General features: G+C 40.6%; 1 protein-coding gene and 1 long non-coding RNA gene across 4 annotated transcripts in view; one reads left to right on the top strand and one right to left on the bottom strand.

Moving 5' to 3' along the window:
* LOC123520667 overlaps positions 1-18863 on the top strand; it is a 52107-nt gene extending 33244 nt beyond the window's left edge. The window contains exon 4 of one of the 2 annotated variants that reach the window (XR_006679333.1): positions 18646-18863. This is a non-coding gene — a long non-coding RNA (uncharacterized LOC123520667). Of the gene's footprint in view, positions 1-16119; positions 17523-18645 lie in introns of those variants that run through there. The other variant, XR_006679332.1, reaches the window with a different exon arrangement.
* LOC123520665 (nephrin-like) overlaps positions 1-26660 on the bottom strand; it is a 351273-nt gene that overhangs the window by 51803 nt on the left and 272810 nt on the right. The window lies entirely within an intron of this gene.

The following is a 26660-nucleotide window of genomic DNA, read 5'->3' as shown; positions in this document are numbered from 1 at the left end:
CTTCTTATGGCTGGTCATTTTCTTTCGTCATTCTTAAAGGGAGAAGTTGGTGGTTGTTTGGGAATAAGATTTTTTTTTATTTGCTTGATTTTCTCTTACTTTTCTATTCATTTGTTTGATTTTACGGTGGAAGGAATAGTTTTGAAATTAGTTCATGTTAATTGAAAGGGACACAAATTTTTTTCCTCTTAAGTTTCGAGAAGAATATTAATTGTTAGGGTGTGAAGTAATTAGTACTTCAGGAGGAGGGGATGAGGAAACTAGACTCTGGTGTACATTTTTGACGGGAAAGTTGATAATGAGGTAAAATTATTGGCAGTGTAAGAGCAGACTGGGTTTTTTTTTCTTTTATGTGGTGTAATTATTGATAGTAGGGAAATTATTGACAAATTATGAGCAATAGGAGACTAGATTTTTAGGGGCGTAAGGATTTTTGGAGGGAAACTTAATAAGAAAAAGGGATATTGGTAGTACGAAGGAACGCTGGATATTTCTTATGGCCGTATTAAAAAACGCCTTCCCCTCTCATTAAGACAATTTTCCAGTGCCACAAAGACAACTAGCCAGGTTTTCAAGACAGTTTTTCCTTTTAATAAACTAGAAATCTTGCCAGTCTATCACCAGAACAATGAAAATACTCTTAAAAATACGAATATCTTCCACTGGAGCCTATGGAAAGCAGTGACGGTGAGAGAGCTAAGTGTTTCAGAATATGTACAGGCCTATGCGCCTATACCAGTACAACACACGGACAACATTGGCTTTATGCAGCTGATTTATTGATTTTTCTTCTTACTTGCTTTTCTGCTCATCTTTTTACTTTTTTTTCGCTTTTAAGGAAGTTCGATGACAGATTAGTAGGAAAAGAAGTCGTTCAATGAGAAATGTAAAGACTGGCCTTGTCACGTCTCGGTTTTGCTTCCAAGAGAGTGGACGGTACACTGGTTTTAAAGGTCTAGGTTTTAAGGGTGCCAAGATACCCACTCGACCTCTCCAAGGCGGCAGTTTATAAAAAAGAAAGATTAATCTCTCTCTCTCTCTCTCTCTCTCTCTCTCTCTCTCTCTCTCTCTCTCTCTCTCTCTCTCTCTCTCTCTCTCTCTCTCTCTCTCTCTCTCTCTCTCTCTCTCTCTCTCTCTCTCTCTCTCTCTCTCTCTCTCTCTCTCTCTCTCTCTCTCTCTCTCTCTCTCTCTCTCTCTCTCTCTCTCTCTCTCTCTCTCTCTCTCTCTCTCTCTCTCTCTCTCTCTCTCTCTCTCTCTCTCTCTCTCTCTCTCTCTCTCTCTCTCTCTCTCTCTCTCTCTCTCTCTCTCTCTCTCTCTCTCTCTCTCTCTCTCTCTCTCTCTCTCTCTCTCTCTCTCTCTCTCTCTCTCTCTCTCTCTCTCTCTCTCTCTCTCTCTCTCTCTCTCTCTCTCTCTCTCTCTCTCTCTCTCTCTCTCTCTCTCTCTCTCTCTCTCTCTCTCTCTCTCTCTCTCTCTCTCTCTCTCTCTCTCTCTCTCTCTCTCTCTCTCTCTCTCTCTCTCTCTCTCTCTCTCTCTCTCTCTCTCTCTCTCTCTCTCTCTCTCTCTCTCTCTCTCTCTCTCTCTCTCTCTCTCTCTCTCTCTCTCTCTCTCTCTCTCTCTCTCTCTCTCTCTCTCTCTCTCTCTCTCTCTCTCTCTCTCTCTCTCTCTCTCTTACCGTAACAACACTCTCCACCCTGGTACCTACACTTATTGTTTGTGTGTGTGGGGAAACAATACAAATATCAACTCAAAAGTCAAATATATTCTTAATAATACAACACTTACATGCTATACTTATAATATAAACACAACTGAAATCTTTCCTTCGCAGCACAGCAAATCTCCCGGCCCACACTCCTTGTCTCCTTATAATCACTACAGGTACATATTTCCCTTGGGCACTTTCTACTGTGCAATATTACATCTTATTATACCGAAAACATCACCACTCCACCACCATAATTCCTAATACCTCGGTTGTCGAATTCGCCAAAATACCCAGACGCCACCAGACACTAGAACCTCCACATCTACCACTGTATTCCACAGACAAGAGCTTTTAACATCACTTATACAATACACCAACCTGATCTTTACTCATCACAATTAATTTCCTCTATTTCGTTACATTACAAGGACATAATGCACATAAATATAAAGGAGAATATACTTATGTAATATACTACGACTAAACATCTAATACAAATAATTATAATAAGTATAGACTAAGAAAATAGGATAACAATAAAAAAGAAAGAAAATGAGTCACTTTTAGAGCCAACTCAGCTGACAAAATAATAGCCTTAGACACAATGGTGAAAGATTCAACAGCTGTAATTAGAGTTAGGAAGATAAGGATCGGGTAATTTTCTTTTCCCACTAGAAATAAAAGAAAGAATACCAAATGAAAAGCTAATTCACGATATTTGTTAGTCTTTTCTTTCTTTGTTTTCTTATTTATTCATTTACTTATTCATTTGCTCATTGATGTACGTAATATTTCTTTAGCGACAACTGGTAGAAAGAAAACGAACTACTGGCAGATAATGAGCAGGTTAGTTTCTTGATTTCTTTTTTCCTTTTCAAGGGAAGGAGGAACAGACAATGAGAAATTCAAATCACAAGAAGTTTAAGAATTAAGTGACTTTTTATGCGTAGTCCTTTTTTTTGTTGAATTTCAAGTTAATAATAAGAAAGAAAAGTTTGTGGGAGTTTAAAAGAAGACATTTTTTTTCTTACTGCAATTTTTCTTAAAGGCAAATGATATACAAAGAGAAATATATTAACTGGTAGATCAAGAGATTAGCTTTTCCTTCTGTTGGTGGAGAAAAAAAAATGATACAGTAGAAATATTAGTTTATGAGGCTAACTTCTTTTTACTTGTTGTTTAGAGTTTTTGTTGTAGGAAAACTGATCAGAAAAAGTATAAATATTTGTAGTTCAAGGGAAAACAGGATTGAGAGTTTTTAGATAGGGGAAATTGATAAGAAAAGTGAAAATACTGGTGGCTTAGTAGAATGCTTCTTGATTGTTATTTGTTTTTAATTTCCTTTAAATTTTGTCTTGTCGGGAAAAAAAAAGAGAAAGCCAATTATTATTAACTCAAGAAGATATTTTGCGGGGCTAATATATATATTTTTTAAAGTTCAGAAAATTTGTAAGAAGGTAAAAAATGAAAATGTTAATGTTTAAAGACGAAAAAAAAAACCATCAGCTATTGTATTTGATGGAAAAAGATGAGTTCGAGATAAATAACGCAGCAATGGTATCTTAACCCCTTCAGTACTGGGACGCATTTTTACCACGAATTTTGGGCATGATTAGACGATTTTATTTACATTAGGAAGGGTTTATGGAGGTCTGAAAATTACTGGTCAGAGTCTTCACTATTTTTAATCCCCACATGAGTTTCTGAAGCTGTATAAAATCACCAAACAGTAAGCAGAATGAATATGGAAACGTGTCATGGTACGGAAGGGATTACTAGGCTCACATTTTCTTTGTCCCAGTATTTTCAAGGGAGGACACAGGAGAAAAAATGTAGTCAGAAAAGGGAAGACACTTCCATAAACTATTCACATTATACCCGAATTTCCCCTCTATAAGTGTGAAGCAAATGGATAAAACTAAAAATAAAAAGAGAAAAAAAAAAAAAAACGCTGGAACATTTACCGTTACCTAACCAAAAAAAAAAAAAAAAGTTAATTGCAAAAACTTTTAAAAATGGCGGCCAATTTAGTTCTGAAAGTGCCTTGATGTGGATGAGCAAGTGATAAAAAAATTAAACCAAAAATAAAACAGAGAGAGAGAGAGAGAGAGAGAGAGAGAGGGAGAAGGAGAGGGAGACTGGGGACTTTCCGATCCTTTCCTTAAATAACTACGTAGTGTTGTATTCTTTACCAAGGTGTCAATAGGTAACAGTGGTTGAATGTTAGGGAATTCGAATCCTCTAGTTGGTATTTCTTTTACTTTCAACAAGCTGGCCTTTTGATTTTATTATTATTATTTTCATTTTGCTATGGACTGACTGTAATAATAATAATAATAATAATAATAAACGGTTTATTAATTAGGCAATGTAAAAAAATACACTGAAAATGTACAGGGGGGGGGGTGGGACAATACCACAATGAACTAAAAATGCTTAACCTAACTATGGATAAACTTAACCTGGAAATTCACTTATTTATTTAAAGCTCGCACAATAGTGGGCACCGCGCTGAGCCGGTACCGATCCACACACTGTGTGTGTGTGTGTGTGTGTGTGTGTGTGTGTGTGTGTGTGTGTGTGTGTGTGTGTGTGTGTGGTTCTGAAGAGTGGCTACTGTATGCTTTTAGAGAGAGAGAGAGAGAGAGAGAGAGAGAGAGAGAAGAAAGGATTAGAACCTGATTCTTCTCTTGTTAGGGAGGAAAGAAAAGAGAAACTTTGAAGAGGGAGAGGATGGAGAAGAGGAAGAAGAGAGGGAAAGAGAAAGATAGGAGGGGGGAAAGAGAATAGACAAGGGAAAGAAGAATGGAAGACAAATAGACTTGTTATACACAGCAGTGGGGATGGAGAAATGACGGAGAAAAGAAAAAATAGTAAAAAAAAAAAAAACAATAGATACGTGAAAAAATGAGATCCCATTCCAGGACGTAGACAAAAGAAACACAGGAAGATCAAGACGAAAATAAGAAAACATTGATACTGAAAAGAGAAAGAGAGAAATGAAAAGAAAAAAAACAATAGAATAAAGAAAAAATACGTAAGAACAAGAGAGAAAGGCAAAAAAAATGATGAAACAAATCGGTGTTGTCCTCGAGAGAGAGAGAGAGAGAGAGAGAGAGAGAGAGAGAGAGAGAGAGAGAGAGAGAGAGAGAGAGAGAGAGAGAGAGAGAGAGAAATGGAAAATCTAAAGGAAAGAAAGTCGAATTGATTGGGTTATTGCCCCAGAACAAAGCACAAAGTCAAATGGTATCAGTTGGACACAAAAATAGATAAAAAAAAAAAAAAGGAGGAACTACGTAGGCCCCCCAAAAAATGAAAACACTACTTCTCCCGCTCAACAGGAAAAAAAAAGAAAAAAAAGGAGATCGAAAAAAGAAAACATAGTGAACCCAAATCAAACCTGTGAACTTTTTTTTTCTCCTTCACTTCGAGACTCAAGTACTGTAAAAAAAAAAGACAGAAAAAGAAAAAGACACAGAAAACGAAAGGAAGAAAGAAAGAAGGAAAGAAAAACGAGAATTCCTGCACTCCCCACTAAAAAAAAAGACAAAAAAAATAGAAATATGTGAGGGCGTGTAGAGCTATGAGGGAGGAAACCAGCAAACAAAAAGGACAAACGAACGATATGCAAACAAACAGACCAACAAGCGAGCAAGGAAGCAGAGCAACAAGCAGGCAGGCAGGGTGGCAGACATGTGTGTGTGTGTGTGTGTGTGTGTGTGTGTGTGTGTGTGTGTGTGTGTGTGTGTGTGTGTGTGTGTGTGTGTGTGTGTGTGTTTTTTGTGTGTGTGTTTCCAGTAGCCAGGCACACTCACACCAAAGCTTACTTGCCACATGCTACCTTGGCTAATGAATAAAACATCCCCTCCACCACCACCACCACCACCACCACCACCACCACCACCACCACCACTACTACCACTACCACTACTAGTACTAGCCACATTGTATTGGGCAACGTTACAGCACTCTTGTCCTTTGTATCAGATTAGTGGTGGTGTTTTTGGTGGTTGTGGTCTCTCTCTCTCTCTCTCTCTCTCTCTCTCTCTCTCTCTCTCTCTTCTCTCTCTCTCTCTCTCTCTCTCTCTCTCTCTCTCTCTCTCTCTCTCTCTCTCTCTCTCTCTCTCTCTCTCTCTCTCTCTCTCTCTCTCTCTCTCTCTCTCTCTCTCTCTCTCTCTCTCTCTCTCTCTCTCTCTCTCTCTCTCTCTCTCTCTCTCTCTCTCTCTCTCTCTCTCTCTCTCTCTCTCTCTCTCTCTCTCTCTCTCTCTCTCTCTCTCTCTCTATGTAGTTTTTCCATTTACTGTTTACTTGCTTTTTTTAACCACATTTTTATATATATTTTTTCAGCTGCTAAAGATAAATATAACTTCCGCCAACTTTTAATTTTCCTCCTCCACCTTCTCCTTCGTATTACTGCTTAGTATTTCTTTCTTGCAATATTTCTCCTTTTTTTTTCTTTTTACGTATACTTCCTTCCATTCTTCGTATGATAATGTCAATAACTGCTACTTCTTTTTCGTCTTCAATAATTGGTCCTTTTTTTTTCGTTTTCTATAAATCTCGTTGCTTATTTGCTAGTACAAGTGGTAATACAGTGCATCTTTCCTCTATTTTGCTAACTCTTCCTTCTTTTCTTTTTATAGTATATTTTCCTGCTTCTTTGCTAACATTTTTTTTTTTTAGTTTTTCTCTCTCACAATCGTTTTATTTACTTCTTGTCAACATTATTTCCCATCTTTTCTTCTTACATTCAGTTTCTTTGCCTCTTGTCAACATTTTTTTCATCTTCTCTTTTACAATCAGTTTCTTTTCTTCGTCATCTTTTTCCCCATTTTTTTCTTCTGATGATAGTTATCCTTGGTTCTTTCTTACACCTTCCGTAACCTCCCTTCCGTATATTCCTAGCGATACGCACTGCCAGGGGCCAACAAAGCAATGGCAACATGACCAGGAAGCCGCGTCTCTCACAGTCACGCCTTGCCCCTTTCACTGTTCTGGCTTCTTCTCACTTCTATGAAACGGATTCGTGCAAATGTTGATTATAATTTTCAAAGGTGACACTCAAAGCAGAGGAAGTTATCGAATATTTAGTATAGCTTCCTGGTGTTTGTGGTTTGATTTCCGCGTTGTGGAGCTCAAAAGGGTTATTCAATAAGTTATTTTGTATTAGTATGCTAGTGTAAGAGAAGATTAATTGTGTCTAAATGTAGTGCTTTTGGCGCCACTGTGGGATATTCTTTCCTTCGTGTTTTTAACCCCTTCAATACTGGGACATATTTTTACCTTGAGATTGTTGTACGATTAGACCATTTCATTGGCATTGGGAAGGGTCTATGGAGGTCAGAAGATTAATGGCCAGAGTCTTCATTATTTTAATCGCCACATGAGTTTCTTAAGCTGTATAGAATCACCAAATAGTAAGCAGAGTGAATGTGGAAATGCGTAATGCTACTGGATGGATTAAACTTCTCTATAAGTAGTTTTAACGAGCATTAGTGGAAATGTTATTGTGATATTTTTCTTTGAGTGTTTCTATGGTTCTAGTAGTGATGGTTCGACAAGCCGTGGTACAGTGACACCATGCTAGCTTTGGGGTCCGAGGGGTCTCCAAGCGCACGGGTTCGAATCCTGTCCACGGTCCGAGTATAGGTAGGGCTTCCTCACTCGGGGTAACGGTTTCCTAGCGGGTGGGCTTTGAGATAGGAGGTACCCGAAAAAAGTCTCCCCTTTAGCCCAGAAATTCCGTGAAAAGCCCACATGGTATAAATAAAAAAAAAAAGTCAGTTTCAGGAAAAAAATTAGGAAAAATAAGACATGGATAAAAGAGTAAATAAAAAAAACAACAAGTATTCTGAAAAAAAATAATATTAAAGATATATGAAAGATGAGGAAAGAAAATATACGCAAGACAAATAAATTAAATAAAATAAAGAAAAATAACATAATAAACAGAAAAAAAACCAACTAAACCTAAGCAGGAATAAATTATGAAAAAAATCACAGATAGAAAAAAACAAAAAAATGGACAAGAACTCAACACTCGCAGCAGGAATAAAGAAAAGAAAAGAAAACGAAGACGAAAACGAGTATAACCATTTCTACATGTTTAAAAAAAGTGACGAGAGACCAAACCGCTTACGAATACAGGAGTTGATGTCTTTGAGGTCCTTGTGCTGACTCCTTTGTGGCCAGGAAATGAGTAGCGGTGGAGACAAAGGGATGGAAGGAGGGAAGTTGCAGCAAGAAGCAAGGAGAGTGATTGTCAAAGGGAATATATGTATAGTAAGAGGTAGCAGCAAGGAGGAGGGTAATTTAAAGAGTTTAGAATCTTTTTTCTTGCTTTTCTTTTAAGAGGTGAAAGCAAGAAGTTATGAGAGTAAAAATTGAGTTCAAAGGAAGGACGGGAGAAAAAAAGGGGGAAAGTGTAAAGAAGAGGTAAAGGAAAGGAAAAAAAAGTTTGGAAAAAGAATGAAGAGGATAAAGGCAAGAAATTAAGGAATATTGTAGAATGGGAAAGAGAAGAAGGGAAATAAGGCGTGTGTGTGGGAGGATGAAAGACAGTAAGTGGAAAAAAAAAAAATTGTAAAGTGATAAAGGTGTAAGAAAGTAAAGAAAAGTGAGAATAGAAAAATAAAGTCTTAAAGAGAAGTTAATGAAACTAGAAGGTAAAAAAAATGTTAATTGAAGAAGGAGTAATGGATAAGTATAGAATGAAGCAAAGGTAAGAAAAAAAATACGAAGCAAAAATTGAAGTAACAGGGACTAGGAAGAAAACAAATTAATCTGAACAAGGAAGAAATTAGAAAAGAAAAATGGTATAGATAGACAAAAATATTTAAGCAGAAAGTGTGATAAAGAACTTCGAAAAAAAAGAAAAGCTAATAATAAGAAAAACAGAAACAAGTTACAAGGAACAAACAACATTAGAAAGAAAAGGAAATAAAAAAAATGTGTTTAGAAGAATCCAGTAAAAAATAGTAACGGAAGAATGGGAAGGAAAGTAACACTACTCCTGCTACTACTGCTACTGCTACTGCTACTGCTACCGCTACTGCTACTGCCACTGCTACTGCCACACTGCCACTGCCACTGCCACTGCTGCTGCTACCACCACTACCACCTGCTGCTGCCACACCACCACTCACTGCACTGCCTGCTGCCACTGCCACTGCCACCACCACCACCACCACCACCACCACCACCACCACCACCACCACCACCACCTGCTGCTGCCACCTGCTGCACTGCCACCACACCACTGCTGCACTGCCACCACCACCACCACCACCACCACCACCACCACCACCACCACCACCACCACCACCACCACCACCACCACCACCACCACCACCACCACCTGCCACCTGCCACTGCTGCCACTGCACCACCACCACCTGCTGCACACTGCTGCACTGCCACTGCCACTGCCACTGCTGCTGCACCACACCACACCACCACACACACACACCACACACACACCACACACACACTGTGTGTGTGTGTGTGTGTGTGTGTGTGTGTGTGTGTGTGTGTGTGTGTGTGAAAGGCAACAGCAGAACACGCCACACACACACACACACACACACACACACACACACACACACACACACACACACACACACACACACACACACACACACACACACACACACACACACACACACACACGTAAAACAAACTGCTGGGAACTTTGGTAATAAAAAAAGAAATATTTAACGACATCCAGAGCAGGAATGTCACACCTCCTCTGCAGCCACCAAAAGTACAGTGCTCTCTCTCTCTCTCTCTCTCTCTCTCTCTCTCTCTCTCTCTCTCTCTCTCTCTCTCTCTCTCTCTCTCTCTCTCTCTCTCTCTCTCTCTCTCTCTCTCTCTCTCTCTCTCTCTCTCTCTCTCTCTCTCTCTCTCTCTCTCTCTCTCTCTCTCTCTCTCTCTCTCTCTCTCTCTCTCTCTCTCTCTCTCTCTCTCTCTCTCTCTCTCTCTCTCTCTCTCTCTCTCTCTCTCTCTCTCTCCGTTATTGTTCTTCCTCCTGTTTATCACCGTCTCTTTTTCTATATCCTTTTCTTCTCTTTCCTGCTTATACCCTTCCTTCTCTTTCCCATTCACTTAGCTCCTTCTTTCCTTCTTTCCTCTTTGGCCTCATTCTCTTTTATCGTCTCTTTTCTTTCCATCTCATTTCGTTTCCTTTCGTTTTCTTTTTATTGTATTTTCATATTCTTCACTTCTCTTGCTTCCCATTCTTTTACTTTTCTTCTCTTTTTTTCTTTTCCTTCTTTTTCCTTTCCCTTTCCTTTCTTTCGCTTTTCTTTCCTCTCCTTCTCTTCACTTTCCCTTCCTTTCCTTTCCTTTCATTCCTTTCCTTCCTTCCCCTCCCTTCCCTTCCCTTTTCTTCTCTTCTTTCTCTTCTCTTCTCTTCTCTTCTCTTCTCTTCTCTTCTCTTCTCTAATCTTCCTTTCCTCCTTTTCCTTCACTTCCTTCCTTTTCTTCTCTTCTTCTTCTCTTCTCTTCTCTTCTCTTCTCTTCTCTTCTCTTCTCTCTCTTCTCTCTAATCTTCTTTCCTCCTCTTCCCTTCCCTTCCTTTCCCTTCTCTTCTGTTTTTCTTCTCTTCTCTTCTCTCCTTTCCTCTTCTTCTCTCTCTCTCTCCTCTCCTCTTCCCATCCCTTCCCGTCTCTTCACTTCCCTATCCTTTCCTTTCTTTCCCTTCCTTCCCTCTTCTTCTCTTCTCTTCTCTTCTCTTTTCCCATCCCTTCTCTTCTTCTCTTCTCTTTTCTTCTCTTCTCTTCTCTTTTCCCTTCCCTTCCCTTTCCATCAGTTCTCTCTACCTCTTCCTCCTCTTTCTCCTCTTCCAAAGCTTCCCTCTCTCCCTCATTCCCTTGCAGTCTTAAACACAATTTCCTTCCTGTTTTCTCCACATATCGCCCTCCATTCATCAATATCTTCCTTCTCCACTTTCATGATAGCATTTCCAGTGAAGGTTTCCTCTATCTCCTCTTCCTTCCTTTCTTTTTTTTTTTCTTTCGTCCGGCATCATCGTTTCAATTTCCTCTTTGTTGTTTTTTTTTCATTATTTCTTCTTCCTTTTTTTTTTATATCTAAAGTTCTTGTTTCTGTTTTTTTTTTTTTTTTTTTTTGCTTCGTGTTTCTATTTTTTGTTGTTTCTTTTTCTCTGTGTCTATTCGGATTGAGTTTGAGTTATTTTCCTTTTTTTTCTTTCCTTATTTTCTCTTCTTTTTCTTTATCTGAAGTTTTTGTCTTTTTTGTATTTGTTTTTTTTTTTTTCTTCTGTGTCTCTTAGGATTGAGTTATCTTTTTTTTTTTTGTCTATATGTTCTTTTCCTTTGCTTTGTTTCCTTGTCAGTTCTAATCTCCTCTTTATTCTGAAATTCCTCTATTCTTTTACAGTTTTTCTTTTTTTCTTTTCGTTCTTCTTAGTTCCAATTGTCTCTTTTTTTTCACCTTTTCTTCAGTCTCCTTTTTTTTCCCCTTCTTTTTTTTACTTCCTTTCTAATCTTCTTTTATTTTTTTCCATTCTTCCTGCACTTCTACCCTTTCCTTCATATTTTTCTTTCCTCTCCTCATCTTTCTACTTTCCCTATTTCCTCCGTTTTCTCTCCTCTCTTTCCTGTATTTACCTCCCTCCCTTTTTGTATCTTTCCTGTATTCCTTCAGCATTCCTCTCCTGTTCTTCATATTCCTTTTCTTCTTATTTTTTTTTCCATTTCTTCCTCGCATTTCCTCTTTCTCTCTCTCCACCAATTTTATTTTTTTTCCTTTTTTTTATTTTGTCTAAATCCTTCAACAGTCATCTCCTGTTATCCATTTTTTTTATTATTTTTTCTTTCTCTTTCGTTTTCCATTCTTCCGTCTCCTTTTCTTCTTCAGCAATACTACAAGTCTTTCTTTCCTCTTTACTTTTCCTACTCGCTTGCTTCCACTATGTCTTTAGCAATTTCCCTTTCTTTCCTCTTTCTCCTTTCTTTCTTCATTCCTTTTTTCCTTTTCTTCCTTCCCTTCCTTCCTCCCTTCCTTCCTTTCTTCCTTCCTTCCTTCCAGATCCTCATTACTTTTATTTTCCTATTCATTCCACAACCCTCATCTCTCTATCAATCTTCCTTTTTATTCCCCTTCTCTTCTTTCCCTTCCTTGTCTCTCTCACCTCTATGACCCTTATCCCCCCACTTCATAACTCCTTTGTACTCCTCCTCTACACCTTTTCCTATCCCTTCCACCAACCTCACTCTTCTTCATCTCAAGCAATCTTCCTTTCTTTCCCCATATCCCTCCTCGCCTTCCCTGTCCCACCCACCTCCTGACCCTCATACCTTTTGTCCCTCTCACCCCGACTCGCCCAGCCCTCCGCACCAATCCACCGTCTGCTGTTGGGCAAATAGGGCGGCACTAAATACACGGCACTGAATGGCTGGCTACTAAATTTACGCCGGCGTGAGAACTGAGCCCCCCCCAAGAGCAGCGACCCTGTCAGAAGAGAGGAAGTGGTGCTTGCTATACACCTCACCCTCTAATTAGGCCAGGCAAGGAGAGAGAGAGAGAGAGAGAGAGAGAGAGAGAGAGAGAGAGAGAGAGAGAGAGAGAGAGAGAGAGGAGAAAGGATTGTTCATTTTCTTTGTTGTAATGGAAAGAAGGGAGAAAAGAAGGTTGGGAGAGAGAGAGAGAGAGAGAGAGAGAGAGAGAGAGAGAGAGAGAGAGAGAGAGAGAGAGAGAGAGAGAGAGAGAGAGAGAGAGAGAGAGAGAGAGAGAGAGAGAGATTGTTAATTTTCTTTGCTGTAATGGAAAAGAAAGAAAGAAGGAAGGAAGGATGAAAGAGGGAAGAGAGGAAGGAAGGTGAGGAGGGAAATGAAGGAATGAAGGAAGGGGCGTGAAAGAAGAAAGGCTCGAGAGAGATTGTCCATTTATATTTTTTTAACAGCAATATAATGAAGGAAGGAGGCAAGAAAGGTGGAGGAAGGAGAGAAAGGTAGAAAAAAAGGAGGAAGGAAAGGTTTATATGTGTGTGTGAGAGAGTGTTCGGTTTTGTTGCTGTAATGGAACGAAGGAAAGAAACCAAAGGAAAGGAAGGAAAGAAGAAAAAGATAAGAAATTGTTTGTCTTTTTCTTGCCAGTGACGGAACGAATGAGAGAAACAAGAGTGGAGGTAGAATATAGAAAGGAGGTCAACGAAAGGGGTTTACTCAGAGAGAGAGAGAGAGAGAGAGAGAGAGAGAGAGAGAGAGAGAGAGAGAGAGAGAGAGAGAGAGAGAGAGAGAGAGAGAGAGAGAGAGAGAGAGAGAGAGAGAGAGAGAGAGAGAGAGAGAGAGAGACAAAAACAACCAGACGAAATGAAAGATCGTGTGTGTGTGTGTGTGTGTGTGTGTGTGTGTGTGTGTGTGTGTGTGTGTGTGTGTGTGTGTCTGCTTCCATGCTTGACTGTGCTGTGTAACACACAACACACACACACACACACACACACACACACACACACACACACACACACACACACACACACACACACACACACACACACACACACATGTACAAGCGTGATTCATACCTTGCATTAAAATATTTGTCTCTCATAATGGACTGTTGTATTGGATGTCATGACTAATTGTTACTGTGAAGTGTGTGTGTGTGTGTGTGTGTGTGTGTGTGTGTGTGTGTGTGTGTGTGTGTGTGTGTGTGTGTGTGTGTGTGTTAGTAATCTTGCATGCTTCTCATCTTCCTTTGTTTTTATTCTATTTTTCTTGTGTTTATTTAATTATTAGTTGATATCTTGACTTTTCATTGAACCACTTTTTCTCTTGACGCGCATAAAGCAGTGTTCTAATTAGTGTAAGTAAGAAGAGTACAACTTTACTTTTAGATGCCGCAGTACTCCATAAGGTTCCCTACTTCACAGCTCCTCATCCACTACCCCGTCCAGCTCCGCCCCGCCCCGCCCCGCCTCGTCCAGACCACACGCTCACATCGCCAGGCGCTCTCCTTCCTCACCTCACTCTCTTTCATCCCCATATTGCCCTCTCCATCTACTGAATTGTATGCTCCTTTCATCTTCTACTTCTTGAATAAACTCTGTCATCTCTTCCTCCATTTACTGTGTTTGCTTCCTTCCTCACCTCACCCACCTATTCATTCCTCTTTTTTTTATCTTTGTTCCATACCAGTTCCAGTTTTCTCTGTTTTTTTCCTATTTTACCTCCTCTTCTGCTTCGTTTCTTTGTAAATCTCTTCTTCCTTCCTATTTTCTTTTTTTTTCTCTTTTTCACCATATTAGTTCCAGTTTTCGTTTTGTTTTGTTCCCATTTCTCCTTCTTTTCTTCAGTGTATAAGTTTCTAAACCTTCTACCTCCTCCTCTACTTAGTATCTGCCTCCTCTACTCCCTCTTCCATTACCTCTCCGACTTGTTTCCTCTCCTCATTCATTCCACCACTTTCCTTTGCCCCCCACACTCTCTTTACCTCTTTCCCTTCCTCCTCCTCCTCCTCCTCCTCCTCCTCCTCCTCCTCCTCCTCCTCCTCCTCCTCCTCCTCCTCCTCCTCCTCCTCCTCCTTCTCCTCCTCCTTTTCTTCTTGTTCTTCTTGTTCTTGTTCTTGTTTTTGTTTTTGTTCTTGTTTTTCTTGTTCTTGTTGTTCTTGTTCTTCTTACTTTACCTCCTCCTCCTCCTCCTCCTCCTCCTCCTCCTCCTCCTCCTCCTCCTCCTCACCTCCTCCTCCTCCTCCTCCTCCTTCTCCTCCTCCTCCTCCTCCTCCTCCTCCTCCTCCTCCTCCTCCTCCTCCTCCTCCTCCTCCTCCTCCTCCTCCTCCTCCTCCTCCTCCTCCTCCTCCTCCTCCTCCTCGTCTCTTTCCCTTCCAGAACCTCTTCCACCTCCTGACTCAGACAAATGCTCCACTGGGAACCTAATTACAGGTAGCGATCAGGTGAAGTTCCTGGTACGTTATATCCTACTCGTTGCTGCCTCACTCTAATGCTGCTGCTCGCTTCTAAGGTCCTTATTCAGAACCCCTTTACTCTCCCACTACGACCATTTCTTACCCTCTTCAGTACCGTGGCGCGTTTTCATTTTTCTTTTGCTTACTATTTGGTGATTTTTGTACAGCTTCAGATAAGCATGTTGGGATTAGAATAGTGAGGACTCTGGCCATTAATCTTCTGAAGTCCATAGACCTTTCCTAATCTAGATAAAATCGTCCAATCATATCCAAAACACAGGATAAAAAATGCGTTCCAGTACTGAAGGGGTTAAGGTCACAAAAATGATCAACCGGTTTCTCAAGACTGTTTTTCTTTTGTATCATGTAAAAATCTCGCTAATTTGCCACAGATATCCTTTTAAAAAACAGTGTAACTTCATTTATTCTAAGGTCTTTCACCACGATTATTTTTTAGGCCAGTAATGATCAGCCGGGTTCTCAAGACTGTTTCTCTTTGGAATAATGTAAAAATCTTGTTAATCTGTCCCCAATACCTTAAAAGAAACACTAATTTCATATAACGCCTTCAGAAAGTAGTGAAGATGCAGAGAGGAAGTGTTTAAAGCCCTTGTGTACCATGACGTGTTTCCATATTCATTCTGCTTACTATGATGATTTTATACAGCTTCAGAAACTCATGTGGAGGATTATGATAGTGAAGACTGTAGCCATTAATTTTCTGACCTCCACTGACCCTTACTAATGTCAGTAAAATGGTCTAATCGTACACCAATCTCAAGGTAAAAATGTGTCCCAGTATTGATGTCGTTAAGCATGCGAGACTGGAAAGGATGACGAAGGCAGCTGTAGGAAGCGAAATATTCCCTACAAGAAGGGGTTGAATCTTCCCTATTTACGTTCGTTGGTGAGGCGTGAAGCTGAAGGGGATCTGATTGGGGTGCTCGAGTCGGATGAGGGATGTACATTTGTATATTGTAAGTGGCAAGGGTGATGTGTGTCGGTGCTTAGTGTTTGTGTGCCAGGGAAGGACAAGAAGATGGGAGAATTGAGGTGCTATGAAGGGTAAGAGAGAGGTAGGGAGAGGGAGAGGGAGAGCAAGTTTTTTAATTCACACGCTTAACTTTATCACAGAAAGAAAACTTTTATGATATTGAACTTTTCACACACACACACACACACACACACACACACACACACACACACACACACACACACACACACACACACACACACACACACACACACACACACACACACACACACACACACACACACACACACACACACACCACACCACACCACACCACACCACACCACACCACACCAAAAACACACGGGGGGATGAGAGAGCGAACACAGCCACACCCTTCCCTCTCCCTGCCATCACACAGCCAGTCAGCAGGTCGGAAGCAGATAACACGTGCCTGAATACCAACACGAAACATCCCTTCAGTACTTCCAATTCCCGCTGTCTGTCCCTGTTGCAGCTGTGGACGTGGTGCTGGGTGCTGTGGCAAGACTGGCGAGGCTGCGGCCAAGCTGTGTCTAGTCTGCGTCGCTTCCCACGCTGCACATTAACGATATTGGCATTCTGGTCGCTTGCTTTGCTCGGTCGTTCAAGATCTGCATTTCTCTGATCCTGGACGCAGCCTGTGCCGATCCCTGCCGCCTGTATGGGGCCGCTGCCTGGCGTGAAGCTGATCCCTTGAAGCCAGACCAGGGCGGTTTGTGGGTATATGTCACGGGAAGGCCAGACGTGTATGGGTGTTTCTTCAAGCCTAGGCCTGTATTCTAAAACTATCTACTCTCACCACGACTATTTTCTAAGGCCACAGAGATGATTAGCCGGGTTCTGAAGAGAGTTTCTCCAGTTAATAATGTAGAAATTTTGTTAATCTGCCACTACAATCATAAAACACCATTTATATTACAACTTTGCATACTAAAGCTAAGTCAACATTAATTGTAATAAGAGGTACTGAAAGGTTTTCTTCATTTTCAGATCTCTTGACTTTTTTTGTCACCTCTATTACTTCCCCAAAAATTGCTAAACTACTCCCAAGGGATAATTTACCCACAGTTTGGGAACCACTGTCTTTGAAGATTCCATAAAAATACTGAATCTGTGTTACTGTGACCAGAGGCTTTTGAAAATAGTGAAGGTGCAGCCAGAAGTTTTTCAGAATATGGAAGCGAGTGTCACCCGCGGCAGACTCCCTTGAGTTTAATGCAGCGTGGCAGGTCGTGCTGAGTGTAATGCAGGGCGCCACGTCGTGCTGAGTGGTGCCATTGCCGCGGGTTGGTACTGGTGGCGCGGCACATCCCCTGCTGGCCTTTGGGATTTCACTACTCGCTTACTTGCTCTTGGAGAATGTTTGTTTTTTTCCTAATTAATCGAGATTTTCCTTACTTGTACTGTTACGTTAACTATACAATGTGTGTTTACATGGGCGATGTATTTGATAAGTATTTTGTTCATAGAACTCCCAAATAAAAATGTTTTCATGTACATAACATTCAGGAACACAAGTAACAAATGAAGACAAATGAAAGAAAGATGTTTAGCGTAAAATGTTGAGATACTCAGAGCCTCGAAACACACACACACACACACACACACACACACACACACACACACACACACACACACACACACACACACACACACACACACACACACACACTTAAAAGAGAATGCATTACGAATTTGACTTTCCTTTAAAAAATGATAAAAAAGATAAATCACCAAAAAAGAGAAATAAAGATAAAAAGAAAGCAAAAAGATGATAATTGGTAAATACACACGCTCACACCAAAGTTCATTTTAGTTAATAGTAATGCTGCAATATTAGTCCTTGAATTGCAGCCATTAGAGTAATTATTGCTCAAACTGCATTTTTATTTCAACCTGACTGCCGTGCTGATGAAAAATTGTGTATTACCGTCGCTATTATTATCATCAACATCATCACCGTCGTCGTCATCATCACCATTTTTACCACCATCATTATTATCATAGTCACTAGCGCATTCACACACACACACACACACACACACACACACACACACACACACACACACACACACACACACACACACACACACACACACACACACACACACACACACACACACACACACACACACACACACACACACACACACACACACACCACAGAGATCACCGAAGCTCGGGGGCAATAAACACTTTACGTGGACAATTACATGTGACACCCAATACAACAAACTGTCCATTACGAATAACAGGTGTAGTGATGATGCATAGGTGATACGAGAGCGAGTACCATCACCTGTCAACACACACACACACACACACACACACACACACACACACACACACACACACACACACACACACACACACACACACACACACACACACACACACACACACACACACACACACACACACACACACACACACACACACCCACACACACACACACTCTGATCTAATTTCATCTAACACAAGCTAACTTTATCTAACTTATTCTAATATATCCTAAAGAGAGAGAGAGAGAGAGAGAGAGAGAGAGAGAGAGAGAGAGAGAGAGAGAGAGAGAGAATCTCTCTCTCTCTCTCTCTCTCAGTGTGGTGGTCTGGGATTTTCATTGTGTCATCTTGGTGGTTTAGTCCTTCTGGTTCTTCATTGTGGCCTGACACGATACGCTGCTTAGGTAATAAGGCAAATAACTATGCTAAAGGGGGGGAAGGAGAAGGAGAAAGACAAGGAAAAGAAGATGAAGAAGAAAATCAACAACAGCAACAATAACAAGAAGAACAATAACAAGAAGAACGTACACAAAAGTAGAAATAGAAAGAAAAAAAAAAGAAAAAATCACAAACACGAACCAAGAGAAATAAAAAGAAAAACTCACAAAAACAACAATAAAAACCACCACCACCACCACCACCACTACCCACAAACCCACCCACAAATTAACCCTCCCTCTCTGGCACCATTACTTGATTGGCCCTTATACTCTGTTCAGACCTTGCTGCTCCGGCCAATCAACGCCTAGACCTTGACAACGAAACCCGAGCCACGTCACTCTCCACCAATCATATCTCAAGAGCCCAATGAAAGGTGATCGTTGACTGGATGACGAGCGGCGAAGACAAGGATGGTAAGTAGGATCGGAAAATTGGGGAGAGGGGCAGTGTGAGAGGAAGAAGAGGAGAAGAGGTGTAGGAGGAAGAGGAGGTGTAACATGAGAGGAGGAAGAGGAGGAAGAAGAAAAGATGTAGGAAGTGTAAGAGGAGGCGTAATGTGAGAAAAGGAGGAGGAGGAGGAAGAGATGAAGAACGGTGTTGAAAGGTAGGAAGAAAATGAGATTTAGAAGGAGATAAAGAAGAAATAAAGATGTATGAAGAGGAGAAGCTGGCGTAATGTGAGAAGAGGAGGAGGAGGACGAAGAGATGAAGAAGGAAGCTGAATAGGAAGAAAATGAAGTATAGGAGGAGGAGGCTGAAGAGGAGTAAGAGGAGGAGGAGGAAGAGGAAGAGATTAAAACTTGGATTGGAAAAAAATAGAGATAATTAATAGGAGATAAAATGAAATGAGAGAAAGTTAAAAAGAGGAGAATTAGTCACGTAGTAGAAGAGAAGATGAAATGAGATGAGATGAGACTTGAGTGAATTTAACTCTTCCCATTGTAAGACAGACATAGGGAGTTTTTAAAGTTCCGAATGAGCATAACGATTACTCAGTCCATCCCATCCCTCTACAATTCCATTCCAACACAGTGGCGGCTTTCCAGTGACGGGGAGGTTAGTTAGAGGCACTGTGTCTAGAGCAAAGCTGGTGTTTACTGACTGTAGTATGCGCTGGTGGAGCTGCTACATTCTGAAAACTCATTGCCTCCGTAGTCCTTGTATTTACCTTCCTCCTTCGTCACCTGGCCGTCAAGGTGCTCGGGTTTCATACTTTTCTTGTCCTTCTTTCCCGTCACCATGAAGTCCGCTACTCCATCCCTTGCCGGCTCGCCCCACCTGGTTTCTGTGAAGGCGATGTTTTCTACCACAGTTTTCTTCTGGTCAGGCTTCGTGCCCAGAACTCGGGTGCCCGGGGGAGCGCCTGACGGTCGCACTGAGAGGTAACGCTTGGACTCGTCGTCGAAGTTTCCCTGGGTATTAATGGGTTTGTTCCTTGGCGCCTTCCCCTCGATGTGGTCCTTGTTGAACTTCCGGCTGACATGTCGCTAACCTTGACTCCTCGGTGGGGATATTTGATGCTTTTCCTTAATCAAAAATAAATAAGCTCGTGAGAAAGGAAATTAAGTGGAAGCAACGCGTAAAGTTAGAGTTAAAAAGAGAAGAGAAAAACAGTTCTCATGAGGAATAAACTATTAATGCCACGATGTTGTAATTATAAAGAGACACGAGAAGAGAAGTATTTTTTTATGTTTTCACTGCCACCTCAGATCAACATAATGCCTAAACATTGTATACTGGAACCACGTGCGCTTTGGGGTCCGAGGTGTTCCCAAGCGCATGGGTTCGAATCCTGGCAAGTGTTCGGTTGTAAGAAGGGCTTTGTTTCTCGGGGTAACGGTTCCCTAACGAGTTGGGTCTCAGATAGGAGGTATCCCCAAAAATACCCGTTTTAGTTCATAAATTCCGTGAAAAAGACCACATTGTAGGAAAAAAAAATTATCTACTTTGCAATTCCCTTTTTCTTCCATGTATTTCCTTTAAAAGATTGAATACACCATCTTCAGTTATGCTTTGTCACATCGCAGTGAAATGGTCAGAAGAAGATGGATGGTGGCAGTACAATAGCAGTGATTGTAGCATAAACTCTTTTCAACACGTCTTTCTTTCATACAGGTATTCGGAAACACTTCATACATCACCTTTAGTATTATGAAGTTTTACATATCGTAGCTAAAGAGTTAACCTTTCTGAGCGCCACTTGGAACACCTTCCCTAATAACCAATCACGCTGAGACACCCTGACTTCCTCTACAGCCTCATCCAACTTTTCAACTAGGAAGAAATTATAAAATGTGTCCTTTTTCACCGCTAACTTTATTGTAGATGCTTATAAAGACTTCACGCATTGCTTCTGTTGATCCTAATTGCTTTGTGTCGCAGTGAAAGAGAAGAAAGATGGATGGTTGTATTAGTGGTGGTGGTGGTGGTGGTAGTAGTAGTGGTGGTGGTAAGGGGACAAGAGGGTCGGATGGAAGTATCGTTTGCCTGAAGCAGTTCCATTCAAAGGTTCGAGTGTGTAGCGTGGGGGTGCGTTTGGAATGCCGAGACGTGGAGCTTTGAAGGCTAATAGGAATTGTCTTGCTGGAGGAGGAAACGAGAGAGGGAAGGAACGGAACGAAAAGCAGAGAGAGAGAGAGAGAGAGAAGGGGGACGTGTGTATACGTTTGTGTGTGTATCTAAAGAGGCGGGAGAGTGGGAGAGGATTGAGGTTATAAAAACGCACACACACACACACACACACACACACACACACACACACACACACACACGAGAGAGAGAGAGAGAGAGAGAGAGAGAGAGAGAGAGAGAGAGAGAGAGAGAGAGAGAGCGAGAGAGACCAAGAGCAAGAGAGAGAGAGAGGAGTGCCAAGATGGAGGGCGGACGTATTCGATAGGTAAGTGGCTCCCTGATGGCCGCCGCTTACCGACCAATCGGAACCGCGACATCCTGCAAGGAGCCCTTCTAATTGGTCAATAATCCCCTGCCGCTCCTCAGATAAGGGCTGCTCAAGGACATCTGTGTGACCCAACGAGCGTGCACGAGGAGGAGGAGGAGGAGGAGGAGGAAGAGGAGAGGAAGAGGAGGAGGAGGAGAAGGAGATGGAGAAGGAGAAGAAGGAGAAAGAGAAGAGAAGAGGAAGAGGAAGAGAAAGAGAAGAGAAAGAGAAAGAGAAGAGGAAGAGGAAGAGGAAAAAGAAGAGAAAGAGAAAGAGGTAGGAGGAAGAGTGAGCGAGGATAAAAAAGAACAAAGAGGATGGATGACTAGGAGGAAGAAGAGGCATGAGTAAGTAGGAAAAAGAGCAAGAGGAAGAGGATAAGAAGATTATGGGATGAAGAAAAGGAAGAAGAGGAGGTTAATGATGATGATGATGATGATGATGAGGAGGAGGAGGAGGAGGGAGGAGAAGGAAGAGGGTGAGGATAGGAAAGGATGCAATTAAGGAAAGGAAGAGGAAGAGGAGAACAACGACGAAGAGTGACTGAAGATAATATTGAAGAAGAATTATATGGAGATGAGGAAGAGAAAGACAGAAGAGATAAGTATATGATTAGAGAAAAGGAATAAAAGGATAAGAATTAAGATGAGGAAGAATTGCATGAGGAAGAGGAGGAGCAGGAGGAGGAGGGGGAGCAGGAGGAGGAGGAGGAGGAGAAGTATGTGACAGGAGGAGGAAGACGAGGAATGAATGAGCTAATGGATGAAGAAGATAAGGTGAAAATGGAAAAGAATGTAAAGAGGAGGTTTAAGAGGAAGATGAACGAGGAGGAGGAGGAGGAGGAAGAAGAAGAAGAAGAAGAAGAAGAAGAAGAAGATTAATGTACGATATGAGATGAAAGAGGACGAGGACAAGGAGAGGGAGAAGAAAGATGAGGAGGAATGTATGAGCAGGAGGAGGAGGAGGAGGAGGAGGAAGAGGAAGAAGAAGAGAAAGAAGAGGAGGAGAAGAAGGAGGAGGAAGAGGAGGAGAAGGAGGAAGAGGAGGAAACAGAACTGGTAATAATGCATCAGAAACAATTATTGGACTAGCATTCTAATCACAGTTGTCGAGGATGTCTTCACCTCCTTCTCTACAACCACCACCACCACCACCACCACCATCACCACCACCATAGTCTCCCTGAGGTTAAAATGCATTACCTAAAGCTCGTATTCCCAGATCTCAGCGAAAGTGTCTGCGTATCTGTGTGACGAAATAACTTTAAGATTGACTGATAGATTCTTTTTTATTATTCCAGGTGGCAGGATGTTCGGAGCTCTGGTGGTCTTCAGGCGGGGTTTATCTAGGTAGGTGATCTTCATGTTTGGTTGCAGAGTTATATATTTCATCTTACTGTACTGTGAGTTTTTGTCTTATTTCATTGTGGTGTGGTTCACTGTCCTGGTTAAAATTGCTTTCTTGGTTTTTGTTGTTTACTTAAACTATATTGAGTTTTTAGTTTACGTTCCCTTGTCAGAATTCAGAACTAGTTGAAAAGAATGATATTATTAGAAATGTAAATAATGCATGCAGTTAAGGTGAAAAAAGAGTAAGAAATGGTCTATTAGAGAGTCTGATGTCTGCTTTCGTGATCCAATATATGGTGAGATAAGGCTGCGTTCATGAAAATAAAAATGTATATGGATTGAGAAAACTGTATCTTCATTTATTTCGATTTTTGCACAAAAAAAAAAAAGAAATTTCCTCAAAGTTTAAACACAATTAGGTTATGAATAGAAAAAAAAAAAGGAATATTGATATCAAAATTAAGTATCAGTCGAAGAAGTTTGTTATGTCAAGAGTTTTCATTTAATTTAAGATTGAAATATGTTTTTTTTCTCAATGTAAAACTCTGACACATTTGAGACTAGCTAGGAAACACCAACCAACTGACCCTAATCCTGACAGCCTTGGAAATACATTCTGAACTTTCCTCAACTTGTGGCCTTTCAGCTTATTTCCCTCGGCATTGAGTTTCTCCGATCATAATGCTGTTTATGTATTCTGTCCTACTGCCTTTGTCGTTACGTCTCTGCTGAGTGGAGGGAGAAGAGACTCAGCTATTATGGTTCCTTTTGAATGCTTATTGTGAGAGATCCAACTGTTGCTCGCCGCGTTACGAAGGTGGAGTGTCGAGAATGGAAGTATGTTATTATTGTGCTTAATTGTTATGTTAACCCTTTCAGTACTATGGCGCATTTTTTCCATTCATCTGGCACACAGGAATGTCAGCAATGTTTTAATGTTTTAGTACTTTAATGTTTTAATGTTATATGCTTTAGGTAATGCATGATTAAGAAATGTATAGATATAACTGATAGTGTTAATATTTTTTAAACTCTTATATTTCCTTTTTTTATACTTTGGCAAACACAAGACAAATTCTCTGTAAGAGCAATAAAGTTTTATTATTATTATTATTTATTATTGTTACTATTTTGTGATTTTATACAGCTTCGAAACTCATATAGGGATTAAAATAGTGAAGCCTGTGGCCTTTAATCTTTTAACTTCCATAGTTCCTTCCTAATGTCAATAAAATCGTCTATTCATACCCAAAACTCAAGTTACAAATGCGTTCTAGTACTGAAGACTCTATATATTGTTCATCTTTTGTCTAGCTGTCTATTCCTCTTTATCTATTTCTATATCTATCAATGTAATGTGTCTATATTTGTGTTATTCTTTCTAATGGAGTGAATTCATGTGGAGTCTCAGGCATAGGGACGTGTATTCGTGTACGTAATAGGAATAGTAAATAGTCTTGGTTAATATCTGTCTGCTTATCCATGACAGAGGCGCCTCCCTGAAGGTTTCTTAGCCATCCATCTCCTTTAACTCTTATCTCTTTTATATTCATGATCCGAATTGTGCCACACTCTACTCACCGACCATATTCCCTTTAAATATTATTGTTTCATTAATGGTGGAAATACTAGTTGGGTAAGCTCACGTTAGGTTAGGTTAGGCTAGGTCACGTGACACGTTTAGGATAGCTTAGGTTGGATTCAAATATTGGGTTTGGATTAGGTTAAGTTAGGATCAGATTATACTAGGAGCATGTTAGGTCAGGTTAATTGAATTTGGTGATTCAGGTTAGGTTAGATTTGGTTAGATTATGAGAGGTTATCCCTTCAGTACCTTGACGCATTTCCATACTCATTCTGGTTACTATTTGGTATTTTATACAGGTTCAGAAACTCATGTGGTTGATTATAATAGTGAAGACTGTGGCCATTAATCTTCTGATCTCCATAAAACCTTCCTAAATGTCAATAAAATGGTCTAATGATACATAAATCTCGAGGTAAAAATGTATGCCAGTATTGAAGGGGTTAAGTTGATCCTTTCACAGCATTTTGACGTGTTTCTTAATCGTAAACTGTTCATAATTTTCTTTTATAACTACCTCTGATACACTCGATAATCTGCTCTTTTTAACCACTTATTTTTTAGATGCTGTCAAAGATTTCAAATATTAGTATTATGAATTATTCCGTACCATAGTGAACAACTAAAGATAAGTAAGATTAAGATCACATGAAACCTAACCTAACCTAACATGACATACATAAGCGTAACACACGGCAAGCAAAGGTGAGGCGGGTACTCATCATGTAACACAAAGCCTGCCTCGCTCACTAAATCGCCTTACGAGTCTTACCATCTCTCTTAAAATACCTCCAGCAATCTGACAACCTCATCATTCTTGCTTTCCCTTAGCCCCGCTGTCGCCATTGTCAGCCCAGCCATTCCTAAAGCTCAAGTCGGCTCAGAGTTTGGCAAAAGTTCCACGATTCAGGATTTCTCGAATTCTCCAATTAATTATACCTGCTATTAAAATTCTTCTCCAATGTTTTCTACCCCCTTGTTCCGGAGCAGTGGAAAGCTTATGGTCCTGGTAAACATAGAGTGATAGATGAGTAGAATAGACACAATAATCAGGTTCTTCGTGGCGAGTCAATAGGGGGACTCTAAAAGGATTAGATGAATTTATGGCTATAGATGATAAGTGGATAAAGGGAAGGTTATGTTTTATACGTGTAGGCTTATTGAGTTTTCGCAGCTTTCTCTTACATTTACTTGGGTTTTTGTTGTTCTTGCATTAGCCGCCACGCTTGTACTTCCGCAGCTACGTCTTGCCAGGGCTAAACTTTCTCGTCCGTGTTTCAGCATGTTCTCTTCCTTCTTCCTGGGAGTGGTTGGGAATGTTTGGATCCTCGTGCTTCCATTTGGTGATTCTTTTATGGATGTTATTTTGGGAATCGTTGAAATATTGTGTATCTTTTGTTGTAGATTGGTGAGTGAAGTGTCTATCTATTTACCTATCTCTACCTCGTTTGTTTATCTGTTTATCTATCAATTTATTTATCTATTTATCTGTCCGTCAATGCATTTATCCATCTGTTAAGCCGTTCCTCTGTATGTTATTTAGTCAATCAGTTATTCAATCGATTTGTTAGTCAGGTAAATTGTTTATCTCTTTTTTTTTATCTATCTATCTTTCTACTTATCTATTTATTTATCACTACGTACTTAGCTATGTACCTATTTTTTTTGCCTGTTTTTCTGTCTATGTATCAGTCAATCTATCTGTCTATTTGTCTGTCTATCTATCTATCTATCTATCTATCTATCTATCTATCTATCTATCTATCTATCTATATCTATATATCTCTATTTATCTACCTATCTATCTATCTATCTATCTACCCACCTACCTACACACCTACCTACCTATTCCTATCATTTAGTTCCAACCCCCTTTGAAATGTGATCTATCAGTTAGTCTATCTATCTATCTGTTTGTCTGTCCTCTATCTATCTACCTACCTACGTATCTACCTACCTACTCCAGTCATTCAGCTCCAACGCACCTTGAAATGTGATCTCCTCATCCTTCAAACAAACCACGTATAAATTTAATCGGTCATTCTAAACCTCACACGTCCATCCGCCATTCATTAACAGACTCGAGCGCTCGTATCGTGTTATATACAGTACGACCTTCACTCTAAATACACAATTCTCCGAAGCACACGCGTATTGGCTTTTGGCGTTTGGCTTCCTCTTCATTCCAAAGCTCCCCCTCCCCCACACAGTCGTCCTCTATTAAAAGGACTCAAGGTTCTATCAACTTATGACTTCTTCTTTAATGGCCACCACGGATTGGGTTTAAGGAAGAGCTAAAGGGTGGTCCTAATTCTTAAAGTATATGTGAGTCGTTCTGGTGGAAGTTGATAGGTTTGCGGTGCCGAGTCTCACATTTTCAGGAGTTCCGACAGTGGGTGAGTCTGTTTCAATTCTCGTTCT

This window comes from Portunus trituberculatus, chromosome 47, assembly GCF_017591435.1.
Source record: "Portunus trituberculatus isolate SZX2019 chromosome 47, ASM1759143v1, whole genome shotgun sequence".
Taxonomy (NCBI): Eukaryota; Metazoa; Arthropoda; class Malacostraca; order Decapoda; family Portunidae; genus Portunus; species Portunus trituberculatus.
This window is presented reverse-complemented; position numbering and strand designations above follow the sequence as displayed.